This window comes from Phacochoerus africanus, chromosome 14 (assembly GCF_016906955.1).
Source record: "Phacochoerus africanus isolate WHEZ1 chromosome 14, ROS_Pafr_v1, whole genome shotgun sequence".
Taxonomy (NCBI): domain Eukaryota; kingdom Metazoa; phylum Chordata; class Mammalia; order Artiodactyla; family Suidae; genus Phacochoerus; species Phacochoerus africanus.
In genome coordinates this window covers 12,159,305-12,171,455 of record NC_062557.1, presented here as the reverse complement: position 1 = coordinate 12,171,455, position 12,151 = coordinate 12,159,305, and positions in this window count along the sequence as shown.

The following is a 12,151-nucleotide window of genomic DNA, read 5'->3' as shown; positions in this document are numbered from 1 at the left end:
CCCACTGAGCAAGGGCAGGGATCGAACCCGCAACCTCATGGTTCCCAGTTGGATTCGCTAACCACTGCGCCACAACGGGAACTCCACATTTTCCCCCATTTTTGGTTCTGAACTTAAAGTCATGTTTCTAATGCATGTGTTAACTTGGACAGGACACCATCAATTCTTAGGCTTCCATTAATTTATTTTCTTTTTCTCTCTTACTTAAAAAGATCTATTTAGTAAAATGAATGAGCCCTGCTCCCTTCCTGCTTTTCTAACATCCATGGTAAGATGCCTTTTTTTTTTTTTTTTTTCCCTTGGTCTTTTTAGGGCCATGCCCTGAGCATATGGAAGTTTCCAGGCTAGGGGTTGAATTGGAGCTTCGGCTGCTGGCAACACCCAATCCTTACCCACTGAGCGAGGTCAGGGATCGAACTCACATCCTCATGGATATTAGTGGTGTTCATTACCTCTGAGCCACAACAGGAACTCCCTAAACTGCCTTTTTTGAGTTGGATTTCCAAGCTTACACACCACTCTACAGGTGACCATGGCCAGTTTGGAAACTTGGTGTGTGGTGCTGGAAAGAGTCCAGTATTTCACCCTCATTCTTCACACGCTCTCTTTCTCTAAAGCAACTTTTCCTTTCGATGAATAACAGCAACCACATTTAAGTTCTTCCTGAGCCCTCTCACTGTTGATTCCATCAACAAAGCGCCTCAGCTCGCCTCGACTTCGTCGTCGCTGCTCTAATTGGAAGCGCTTCCTCTCTGTTCTGCTTCAAGCAAGAGAGGCGCCTCTGCCACATGTAAACCCAAGAGGCAACACATAAACGAGTCCCTAAACAAGATCCTCAGAGGATCTTGTGTGACCAGTTCAAAGCGGCCACTTGCTGACAAGGAATTATCCTGGTGGAGGTCTGCAGAGCAGACCCAGTGATGGCCAAAAGACAACTCTGGGGAAGAAGCTTCTCTCTTGAAGGAGAGGGGAGGAACCTTTCTAAGAGGTGCTGCTTGACTCTGCCCTGTGATCTTCCACGATGGTGCTGAAAAGCAGACGAAGACAGGAAACAAGCCAGCTATGTGTGCGTTCTCGTGCACGCACACATCCATGCTTGGCTTGGCTCACTTATTGTCTCTATAACTTTAAAAGGCCCGCTGACCTCTGAGATTTCTCCCCCTGAAACTCAGAAGCGATGAGTAGGATGCATTCTGACTGTCAATGCAACGGAGAGCTTTGAAAAGATGGAAAATTAGCAACACATGGGCTGAAGAACCCAAAAAGACCAGAAAAGAAAGGAAATGCCTGAAAGAAATTTCAGACATTGCTGTGATCCTGGGGCCAGTGTCGGGATGGATCAGTGGCTTCGTGTGGTTATGAAAGGGGGTCGGGGCCTCTGTGCCCACCCTGACTTTGCTCCCTGTCTGAATTTTGTCTTTTTCTTCTCTTCTCCAGGCTCCACAAACAGGAATGAATATTCTCCTGCTTGAAATGGCCTCCATGGAGTCCTTTGGACACTCTGAGGGATGCTGCAAAGATCAAGACCCACTTTCTCAAGCATGATCCTTTCTCTTCTTTTCTTCAACACATAACACTGTTCATGCTTGGTCTTGTCCTCAAACCTTTGCTGAAATGGAAAAAAATGCAAGCAGTGCTGTAAAGTCTGTTCCTAGATGCCTCTGCTCTGCCTGGGGAACATGGCAGTTGCTTTAAATCTGTTGTGCTAGTTTGGGCTCTGCCTGGTGCAAAAGTCAAAACCCAACTTCAGCTGGCCCTGGGCAGAAACATTAAGTTTCACAGCACAAACCATAGGAATGGCGGAGCTGGCCCGGGGATCAACTGGATCCAGACATTTAAACAGTCACAGAACGCCCCCACTCTTGAACTTGGCCTCTTGCTTCTGCTTCCTTTCACACGTGGGCCTCATGGCTGCCTACTACACATGGCTTTCTCTAGGAAGCAGGAACCCATCCCCAGTGGCCTGGACTCTTCACACACCAATTTAGCAGCCCTAATGGGAAGCGAAATGTAATTCTTAAGCTGCTCAGTAATACTCAGATTGGACAGGCTTGGGTCACAAGTCCTCTCTGGACCAATCACTGTGACCAGGGAGATGGGGCTCTCTGATTGGCCAGTTTTGGATGACAGCTTCGTCCCTGTATCTGGGGCTAGGATGGGCCAGCAGAAGCTCATGGCAGGAGGTTGGGGGAACAGGTCTGTAAAGGAAGGGAGGAGTAAAAACTAAAAGGATGCTGAGCAGACTTAACCAGCACGTCCATCAGATTGTTTCATCAGTTCCCCAGTGGATAGTTTGCTAGGGTTACACAAATTGGGTGGTTTGAAATAGCAGAAATTTATTCCCTCCTCATTCTGGAGGCCAGGAGGCCAGTGTCTGCAGGGTCCTCCTGCTCCCTTCTGAAGCTCTAGGAGAGATTCCCTTTCTTGCTTCTTCCAGCTTCTCAGGACCGTCAGCCTTCCGTGACTTGGCGCTACTCCCTCCCAGCTCTGCTCCATCTTCACATGGCCCTTCCTCCTTTCCACGTCTTCTCCTCTGAAAGGACACCTGCTTTTGGATTTCGGGCCCACCTGGATAATCCAAGATGATCGCAAATCAAGATCCTTAATTTAATTACATTTGCAAAGATCCTTTCCCCAAATAACTCACATTCATAGATTCCGGGGATTATTAGAACATGGATACATCTTTTTTTGGGGGGGTCACTGTTCAACCTGTTACAGTCAGTGCAAGGTGCCCTTTCAAGTGGCAAGGAAGCATTTGGACTGGCTTGGCCACCACATGCTATGAACTAACTACAGGTCCCCAAGTCCCAGCCTCCAACTGGCCAGCACACCCAGACAGGAGGCCGATGGGGACCTGCGCACAGCTTTGTTTCAGGTTACTTTTTGTGGTACTTCTTTCCTTGCCTTTTGTTTGTTGGTTGGTTTTCTTTTTCATTATCCTAGCCTATTTTCCTCTCTAGAAGTATATTAATGTGGTCTGGCTGTCTTTACTAGCAGTGTGACATTGGGCAAATATTTAAATTCTCTGAGCCTCAACAATCTCATCTGTAAAATGGGAATAACAATAGCCCTTATCGCATGTGGCTCTGAGACTCAAATAAAGAAACATAAAGTATAAAAAGCACTTACAGGAGTTCCGGTCATGGCTTAGTGGTAACAAACCCGACTAGTATCCACGAGGAGGCAGGTTGGATCCCTGGCCTTGCTCAGTGGGTTAAGGATCCAGCGTTGCCATGATCTGTGGTGTAGGTCTCAGACGTGGCTCGGGTCCTGCATTGCTGTGGCTGTGGTAGGCCGGCGGTCATGGCTATGATTTGACCCCTAGCCTGGAAAATTCCATATGCCACAGGGGCAGCCCTAAAAAAGCAATACAGTAATTAATTAATTAACTAAAATAAAAAACAATTGGTCTTTTAAAAAAGGGGGGGAAAAAAAGCACTTAACTCCTTACAGTACCTGCCCAAAATAAGTACTCCATTAAAGTTAGCCGTTGTTAAAATACATGGGCAGATTTTCTAGTTTCTTTCTTTACCCTGTAGTTTTTCTGGTTACTTCTCGTTTCTTTAGGTGTTCATTCTCCAAGTTCTTGATTTAGTGCAGAGACTTACAAACTCTGAGGGGCACCCACATCCTCTGGTGGAGACTTAAACTGCACATGGTTGGGCCCCTCTGCGGCTCTGGGCTAAACGCTGTGGCTCTGATTTTGACACGTGCCCAAGAGGTTCCAATGCATCCAGACTTTGAGGCCCCCGGGGATGGGAGAGTCCGTGGGTGAGAAGGTTCTAATCCCTCCATTACCTTACTGTACGGGGGTGAGCAGGTTACTTGACCTTAGTTTTCTTGTCTTTAAAAAGGGGGTAACAGGAGTTCCCGTTGTGGCACAGTGGTTAACGAATCCGACTAGGAACCATGAGGTTGTGGGTTCGATCCCTACCCTCGCTCAGTGGGTTAACGATCCAGAGTTGCTGTGAGCTATGGTGTAGGTTGCAGACGCGGCTCGGATCCCATGTTGCTGTGGCTCTGGCGTAGGCTGGCAGCTATGGCTCTGATTGGACCCCTAGCCTGGGAACCTCCATATGCCGTGGGATCGGCCCAAGAAAAGGCAAAAAGACAAAAAAAAGGGGGGGGGGGACAGGGAGTTCCTTGTTGCAGCTCAGCGGGTTAAGAACTTGACATTGTGTCCTTGAGGATGCAGGTTCAATCCCTGGCCTTGCTCAGTGGGTTAAGGATCTGTTGTTATTCCTGCTGTGGCTCGGGTTGCTGCTGTGGTGCAGATTCAGTCCCTTGCTCAGAAACTTTGGCATGGCCTGGGTGCAGCCAGAAATCAAACATCTTCAAAAAGAATGGTCGTGATGATAAGACCCAGCACTCGGATACTTTGAGTTTTAGAAACTCACGCCTATGTTATTACCTCACTTAACTTTTTCAAATACCTATAAGTTAGGGGGCTAGTTTCCACCACACAGAGGAGCAAACTGAGGCTCGGGGTGTGATTAGGAGGTGCCAACACGTTAATATTAACAAAGAACACAGTCAGCCGTGTTTGCCTTTATTCTAACCTTTGGCCTTTTTGCTCCATCACAGCTCCCTTCGTGCCAAGGCGGTCTGGTGTGCAGGAGAAATGCACCCGAACGTCTGCTCTTTCTTTTCTCCAAAGGAAAACAGGAGCTCGCACGATTGCCCTCCTGCTGGTACAAAGGACGTCCTGTCCCTGCTTACACCTGAGGTCAAGGACTAAAATGTCCCAAAATTTAGGGCTCCGAGAGCATGGAGCAAGACCCTTGCAGACCACATGCTATGCAGGTGATTGGAGGCTCTCACCTCTTCCTGCGTCAGCAATCCAGCGAGAAGCAAAGCCGCCCGGGCTGCCAGGGAACCCAGGGCCCAGGGGGCAACCCCAGAGCAGGCAGTGAGCGCCAGAGAAACGGCTGGGCCAGCCCAGCTCGAGAGAATGGAGCTGTTTTCTCCCGAGAAGCGAGTCCAGCTCCCGTGGCCGCCTCTGCTTCCTCGGAGGGCTTGCTTCCCCCCGACCCCATTTCCCCTCCCCCTGACCAAGTGCTTGTTACCAGAGGTCAGAGGTGAACAGAGCCCTCTGGAGCCTGCACCCACATCTTGGCAGGCCTCTGTGGATGCCTGAGCTCCTGACCCGGATGTTTGTCTTCCACGTGGATTGCAGGCCTGACTGCCTTCTAGCTGGTTCAACCCTAAATGCCCCCCTTGTTCCAGCTCACAGCTGCTGCGTAATCTGTGTGCGTGTGACTTACTGATTTACTTATGAATGAAATAGCTAACGCTTTCCAAAAACACGTTTATTGGGATATAATTCATATACCATACAGTTCACTCGTTTAGAGCCTGAAGGTCAATGATTTGTGCAGCTCTCATCATGGTTGATTTGAGAACTTTCTCATCATCTCCCAAAGCTGTTCCCCAGCTCTCCCACCCCCGCACCCCAGCTCCTGGCAACCACTAACCTACTCTCTGTCTTTGTAGATTTCCCTCTCCAGAACATTTCAAATAAATGAAGTCATATATTATATGGTCTTTTTTTTGGTCTTGTGTTCTTAGGGCCACACCTTTGGCATATGGAGGTTCCCAGGCTAGAGGTCAAATCGGAGCTACAGCTGCCAACCTACACCACAGCCACAGCAACGTGGGATCCGAGCCATGTCTGTGACCTACACCACAGCTCACAGCCAAGCGAGACCAGGGATCAAACCCATGTCCTCGTGGATACTAGTCGGGTACGTTAACCACTGAGCCACAACAGAAGCTCCTGTTATATGGTCTTTTGTGTGTGCTTTCTTTTACTTAGGATCATGTTCCTGAGATCCATGCGTGTTGTAGCATGCCCTGGTGCTCCATCCTTTTTTATTGCCAAATAACATTCCATTGTAGGGATACACCGATCTTCCCTCATCCACTCATCGGTGGACAGACATTTAGATTGTTTCCATCTTTGGCTTTTTAGGAATAAGGGCGCTATGAACATTCATGTACCAACTTTTTCTTTCTTTCCCCCCCCCCGTAGCATGTGGAATTTCTCAGGCCAAGGATCAAACCTGCACCACAGCAGCGACCAAGCCGCTGCTGTTACAAAACTAGATCCTTAACCTGTGGCACCACAAGGGAACTCCATCATGTACCAACTTTTGTGTGGACATCTGTTTTCTGTTCTCTTAGGTATGCACCTAGGAGGGCAATTGTTGGGTCACATGATCACCAAAGATTCTCACGTGCTAAAGACACAAAGATCAGAGCTTGTCAAGGTCTTGATGGTTAAAACCCTCTACTGTACCTGAGCTGTCTCGGGAGATATTTATTTGCAGTCCTCAGATATTTTATATCTGGTGGAAAGGAGCAGGAGTGAGAGACAAGCAAGCTGGAAAAAGACTCAAGCACTTGGTCAGACTTCAAACTAAAACACAGAATGCCTGGACCAGTCTCTATTTTCCCACCATTTAGCTGAGTTAGAGGATAAGACTCTGTCTCTGTTTCCATTTAGAGTGTGTGTGTGTGTGTGTGTGTGTGTGTGTGTGTGTTGTTTGTTGTTGTTAATGTGAAGCCCTTCGAGGAAGTGTGAGAGGAGCCCAAAGCTGGGGTGCTTGCCGAATTTCCTTGGGGACAATGCGGGAACCTTCCCCTCCGTGGGGGAAGGACTTCCTTCCAGGGAACTGTCTGCAGGGGGCTCAATCATCCGGTCCTTGTGTAAGACAGTCAGATTAGCTCACTTTTGAGGGTTGTAGTGTTTCTAAAAATTTTAGTTCATACTTTTCCTGGCATGAAATGACTCTACACTGTATACATTAGAGCACATTTGGAAGTTGAAAAAAAGAAGATGAGAAAAAAATTAGGCTTTGTCCCACCACCCAAATATAACCCTGGTTAATAGTTTGGTTGTTTCTCTTTAGTTTAGTTTAGGGTTTTTGTTTTTTTTTTTTTTTTTGCTGCCCCTTGGCATATGGAGTTCCCAGGCCAGAGATCAGATCTGAGCTGCAGTTGCAACCTTCATCGCTGCTGCAATGACAGGTACTTAACCCACTGTGCCAGGCCAGGGATCGAACCTTCCTCCCATCAGAGATACTACTGATCCCATTGTGCCACAGTGGGAACTCCTAGTTATTTTTTCTTTAATACATAAATTGTGTTGGTGTCTTTCCCCCTTTATGAGGCAGTAGATTTCACTACTTATGGGGTGACTCCCAGTTTTCCATATGGGAGGAACTCAGGGGCAGTGTTCTGGTAGGAAGGAAGGGCTGAGGGATGTTTCGAAGCTGTGTTTGCAAAACAGGCATATGTGTTTACTCAGTGGTGAGATAGCTGGAGATTAGGGGATGCCAGCTTCACTCACCATCCAAAGAGGGGCCAGGGACTCCCAGGCCCACCCTTCTACTAAACCTACGCCCTCCAGGTCAAGTGCTAGAAGCTCGCCTCTTCCACCTGCCCAGCTCAGCAGCACCGCTTGCCCTGGCTCAACGGTGCTCCCATCCCCAGGGCTCTCTTTAGGGGGCTCTTCAACTCTTACTCTGGAACTGAAGGAAGCCTCTTGTTTCTTGCTCCAGCTTCTTTATTTGTTTTCAAATTTAATGTTATTGCAGTATTATTGACTTATGATGTTGTATTCATTTCAGGTGTACAGAAAGTGAGTCAGTCATACATAGAAACCTATCCATTCCCTTTTCCCATACGGGTTATTGCAGACCATTGAGTAGATTTTCCTGTGCTATCCAGCAGGTTCTTGTTAATCATCTATTTTACGTGGTAATGGGTCCGTGTCATTCCTACTCTCCCAGTTCTTCCCTCCCCTCCACAGCTTCACTTCCGGTGACCATACGATTGGTGTTGAAATCTGTTCGTTTGTTTCTGTTTCATACGTAAGTTCTTTTGTGTCATTTTTTATTCGATTCCACGTATAAGTGATATCATGTGTATTGGTCTTTGACAAATACTTCACTCAGTATGATCGTCTCTGGGTCCATCCATGTTGCTGCCATGGCGTTATTTTATTTCTCTTTTATGGCTGAAAAACATTCCATTGTATACATGTACCTTATCATCTTCATCCATTCCTCTGTCAGTGGATATTTAGGCTGTTTCCTAGTCTTGGCTGATGTGAATAGTGCTACAATGAACGTGGGGGTGCCTGAATCTTTTGGAATTGTGGTTTTCTCTGGGTAGATGCCCGGGAGTGGGATTGCTGGATCATATGGCAGTTCTATACTTAGTTTTTAAATTTAAAAAAATTTTTTAGCTGTGGCATGCAATGGCTTGATAGGGAATCTCAGTTCCCAGACCAGGGATTGAACCTGGGCCACAGGGGTGAAAGCACCAAATCCTAACCACTAGACCACCAGGGAACTCCTGCTCCAGCATCTTTAGAACTTACCTTGGCCAGGGATTATCAGCTGCTTCAGCCCCTGTGGCTACTTGTTGTGACCTAATATCAGAAAGCAAAAACGAAAGGAGCTACAGGCAGGACTTAGGACACAATTTTTTTGTTTTAGGTTTTTTATTTTTTTTTAGCTTATGGCTTGGGCTTTTATGGTTTGCATGCATGTGTGTGTGTGTGTGTGTGTGCTCTTCCAGTTTTATTGAGATGTAATTGACAAAGAGTATTGTACAAGTTGAAGGTGTGCAGCATAACGAGGTGTGACTTACATACATCAGGAAATTATCATTAAATTCAGTGAACATCCATCATTTGTATATAGAGACAAAATAAAAGAAAACATGTTTTTCCTTGTGATGAGAACCCTTAGGATTTATTCTCTTAACAGCTTCCATATATAACAAATAGCAGTGTTAATTTTGTTTTAGTTTAGATTTAAAAAAAAAAAATTTTTTTTTTGTCTTTTTAGGGCCACACCTGCAGTGTATGGAGGTCCCCAGGCTAGGGGTTGAATCAGAGCTGCAGGTGCTGGCCTACGCCACAGCCACAGCAACGCCAGATCCAAACCTTGCCTGCGACCTACACCACAGCTCACGGCAACGCCGGATCCTTAACCCACTGAGCGAGGCCAGGAATCGAACCTGCCTCCTCATGGATGTTCGTCAGATTTGTTTCTGCTGAGCCACGATGAGAAAGTTTTGCTTTAAATAGGGGTCTTTTCCAATCCCTTCTCACCCGAAAACTCTGGCCACACCGCCTAGAGGGAGTCGACAGGAAAAGTGTCCCCATAAAAAAGTGTAATATACAGCAAGGTCCATCTGCAGGCCCTGATGACACGCACGGTTGTCATGGAACGCTGTGGGCGTCAGACTCCAGCAACAGCATTCTGCTTAATCAACTCTCATTCCTGGTGCTGGTACAAAACCAGCGCCTCTTGTTTTTTCTTTTCTCCCTTTATTTGTTCTCCCAGCCTGAACCCATAATCAGCCTGGATGAAGGAGATTTCCTGAGGTCCCATGTCCTTCAAGACGGGGATTCTTGCCCCTTTTCTTCCTCCTCCCTCCTCCCACTCCCTTCCCATGTCCTTCCTTGCCTGCCCAAGAGTCCTCCAGTTCTCCTCCGGGGACACACCCTCCCCAGAGGAGGTTGCTGCAGGAGCCAGGCAGCAAGACGTGAGGGCTGGGACGCCAGGGGTTCCCTGATCACCCAGCAGGGAGAAAGGGAAGGAGAGAAATTAGGCACAAGGGGCTCTGGCTCCCCAGCCCTGAGGTGGGGAGCCTGGGAAGAGTGAGACTGAGTTGGGGACCAGCCCAACCATTTCATCCAAACCTGGCCACCCTCCCCACATAATCTTGGGGAGCCTCTGCCCTCTCTGGCGCTTCCTTTCCTGGTGAGAGGATGAGCCGTGGGTGCCCCTGGATGCCCTCTTCAGCGCTCACAGTCTGTGATGGGGATCATGAGATGGAAGGGGACCCCAAACCTGGTGAGGTGTTTCTGAGATGGGGATAGAATAGAAACAGCCTCAGGACAGTTCTCAAGGGTTTTGCATCCACGCCCAGCCAGTAACGAATTATGACCTTAGTCAAATCTGTACCTCGGTTAGTTTATCCATCGAGGAGAAATAAACACATGCCTCTTCTCAGGTTTGGTGGCAAAACCCTCATGGAACGGCAGGTGGGAAAATGAGAAGACAAGTATCAGGTAATTCGGCAGTGGTACGATGGGTTGTGGGGAGGGCAGGGGCTACCTTAGGTTCTCTCTGAGGCACTGCATCCGTCTGAGGGTCGGGCAGGACCATCTCTCATAAGAGATGAGCCAGCGTCCTGGCGTTGACAGGTAGCCCTGAGACTCAGGCAGGGCAGGGGAAAGGTGGCTGTCTCCTACCCTGAGGGCAGCAGTCTATTGGACCGAGGACTCCACATCGGGGGGTGGGGGAGCGCTGGGAAGTACACCAGAGGTGCGGGGCAGGATGTCACTCTTCCTAGGATTGACTTCAGCCCGGTCCAGGAGAAATGCCGTATTTATTCTAGAGTCAGGACACCAGGAGTATTCTAAGACATACAAAGAGAAGCCTGGGCCACCACGCAGCTCTTTTAGATGAGTTAGAACATTTAAGAAAGGATACAGGTAAGGCTATAGCTGGGGAGCACAAATGGCCACCGGGCCATCTGGTCTACCAAGGAGGGGGCCTGGCCACCTGGGCACCAGGCCAAGGGAGGGAGGGACAGAGACACTAGGGTTCCTTGAATCCAGTGCGGGCTCGGCCTCACAGACGGGCATTGTTTGCTGTGCTCCTTTGTTGTCCTTTCCCAGGCGCCAGGCGGGTGGAACCTGGGGAGTCATGGGTTACCCAGAGATAAAGTCTTTTTATGAGCTTCCTGATTTAACTGAGAGAGGAACTCGGCCAACTGGCACGTGTGCTGGACAACCCCTTCCACCTGGTTCCTCCTGTGGGAGTGAAGCTCTTCCTGGTTCAAAGTGGGAGGCGGTGATGCCACCTTCTGGGGAGGCTTGGGCTAGGATGCCCGACCTACTAGAGGCCCACCTAGCAGGTGAGAGAAGCGTGTCCTCTGCACTTGTTACAGTGGAAGTTATCCGTTTTTTAAAGGTAATTCTGTAACTTTAATACATAAAAATCAATATAGGACTTCCCTGGTGGTTTGGTGGGCTAAGAACTCTGTCACCATTGTGGATCGGATCACTTCTGTGATGCAGGTTCGATTCCTGGCCCTGGAACTTCTGTGAGCCATTCTTTTTTTTTTTTTTTTTTTTTTTAAAGAATCAATAGAACGGAATGCACTTGGGCGTGTATGGAAGGAGCTTGCTCAGAAGGATGCATTCATTGATTTGAGTACTTCTTATATCACGGATTAGACATCCCGAGGAGAAGAAATTGTGATGCACTTCATTGCACTGTGTCAGCTTTAATGCCAAAAAGAGAGGGAGCTGGTCTGTGACCCTGAAAAGAGAATCGGGGTATCCTGGCAGTCGCTGGGCAGCCCACAGCACTGAGCAAGAGCAGGGGCCCAATTTTCCAGTGGAGCAGTCCCCACCTTGGATGGGCACCCTGGCTGCTCTGTCAGCATGCATTGCTTGAGGGACCATCAGTTCCTCAAAAGCTCATCTCCCCGGAGCAAGCTGACAACACCCCAACTCTGGAGCCCATCAGGCTGAGACCCAGCCGTGGGGGCCATGGCGTGTGATGGGTGGTGCTCTATCAGCCACCTTCCTTTTTTTTTTTTTTTAAATTATTCTCATCCTCTTCTTTCTTATAGCCTGATCCCATCATTTTATTTGTAACCATAAAAATGGAATCTATGACTGTGATTTCTATTTGTCTTGGTTTTGCTCATCAGGATGCAAACAGGAACATCTAGAGTCATACATACACATGAAGGAAAATCAAGGCCACTCTTTGCCCCACATGGGTTTTATACACAACGTAGACCAAGGTGAAGTTCAATGCAAGGGCTTCTGGAGAGTCACATCTGTCCTGGGGTGCCCACGGAGGTGATCCCATGATAGCTTTCCTTTATCCATGCCAACTTCTCAACACACGTGGGACGATGGCTTCTTTCCTCACCTCCATTTTCTGATTGACGTGCATAATGCTTGGGAAGAGGCAAAATAGTTCCATCAGCGTTGCTGAATAGATTTTCACAACCCACTGAGGGAGGAAGAAAGCATTATTTCCAGTGAAGCAGGATCAAGAAATGGAGGCCCAGAGAGGTTGACAGACTTACCCAGCGTCACACAGCA